Source organism: Anneissia japonica, unplaced genomic scaffold (assembly GCF_011630105.1).
Source record: "Anneissia japonica isolate Jap-2015-1 unplaced genomic scaffold, ASM1163010v1 scaffold1949_len687591_cov173, whole genome shotgun sequence".
NCBI lineage: Eukaryota > Metazoa > Echinodermata > Crinoidea > Comatulida > Comatulidae > Anneissia > Anneissia japonica.
In genome coordinates, this window is record NW_022754854.1 from 479979 (window position 1) to 481761 (window position 1783).

Sequence of the window (1783 nt, forward strand, 5' to 3'; positions counted from 1 at the left end):
GGAAAATTGAAAAATTAGGACTGGCGAAAATATTCAATAATAATAGTAAAATAAGTCGAAGGCATTTTTGAAGAATGAATCTTTCAAAAAGATATGTTTGCTGGTTTGGATAAGGAAGTCTTGGAAGTGGTGATCTTAATAGTGGCGTTTGTTTAATACCAACTTGTCTTACCTGTGTAAGCGTAGCCTAGCATTTAGTGCAGTAATGCTGAGTACTGTATGTATGTAGAGAATACGGAATACTAACTGCCTGGCGCGACCTAGGCCCCTAGTTTAGGCCTAGGCATATACAAACTATAATAATAATATTTCAAACATTAGACAAACAATCAATACTATTTTAAATAAAGTGCATTAATTTACATGTTAATTATTAGATCCATGGAACTATCTAGGACCTACTACTACTACTACTACAGGCATTACTAAAATGCCAGTTTATTCGTCGTGGAATGTGGATGATGCCTTGAAAGCTAGCTCAAATTTGCGCGGAAAATGGCTTGGAAAAATGTGCACAGAACGTAACTTCTGCATAATACATTGGCAATGGTTATATACAGTATTCAGATTAGTTCAAAGACTAATTTTCGGCATTCTTCTCGGAAATATAACCACCCGCCTTAGGCGTGGCCCTGCTTGTTCCATGCTGGATCAAAAACTAGTAGAGGGTCAAATGTCCAGCCATTTTGATGGTCAAAATACAGGGGAATTATTATTACTGTACATTAGAAAAGTTTGAGAAACAAGATAGGATAGTCTATTATACATATATTGTTTTATCTTCATTTGTAATTTTTAAACTAATTTTTATTTTTATATTACAAAAAAGTATTATATTAATGAAATAATAAATTCTATTCAAAATAATTGTTTATTAATATTAATAAAATAATTGCTATGTTACACCACTTTGCAATGCATTTGAATATGAGCTTTTCACAGTGATGGTTAATTAGAGTATATATATTTTCAACAAAAATTATCATTGATGATTAGTGCCAGAATGATTAATTCCTTAGAAAGACATTGTAATATCAATACTAATTATTTTTGAATGGTGTAAGAATAGTCACTCTGATTTTTTTTAACTAGTCTGTTCAAACTTTTTATTGTACTTCTCTTCTTACAGGAAATGCCGACATGTTGGATATCAATGGCGTTCATTTGGTAGGTGTTTAACAGGCTAAAGAAATCTGACAGAAGGGTCATCCCATCTTGCACTGTGTGGGCAATTAGGGACAAGTTCCCAGAAGCTGTGAAGACTGCCCTGGGTTTTTTGATGCTATAGATGATGAAATAAACTTGGAAGAATTATTTATAAATTGTTATGGAAGATACCTGATAAGTCCATCCTCATTAATGCAACAGATCTTATGTAAATAGATTCATTCTTGACAATTCATGTGACAACTGTGCTCTGTTTTTTTGACAATCTCATCACTCATGAAAGGAAATTTTGTCAGCACAGGCCTAGAGCTTTTGTATATCTGGACCAGTCAATTGTGTGTAACCTTCCAGACCTAGTCTGTAATTTAAATTGTTGCTATTGATGCGGATAGGCCAGCAAAGTTGATTTCAAGAACATTTTGTCGTTAAGTACAGTACAATGTTTTTTGTATCTTCCCCACTCTCGTCTTATATTTTAAAATTTTAAGCTAATACAGTATGAATTAGAATTTTGTGTACAGTAAATAAATGTAACTTGTTCTTCCCTATTCTTTACATTGGTATAAACTATAGTAACTATAAATCCATATATTTAATATTTTGATAATAAATAGAG

General features: G+C 32.1%; 1 protein-coding gene across 3 annotated transcripts in view; it reads right to left on the reverse strand.

The window, feature by feature from the left end:
• The window catches only part of LOC117123272 (catenin alpha-3-like), a gene marked incomplete at its 5' end in the record, with an annotated part of 38349 nt that overhangs the window by 5899 nt on the left and 30667 nt on the right, over positions 1–1783 (reverse strand).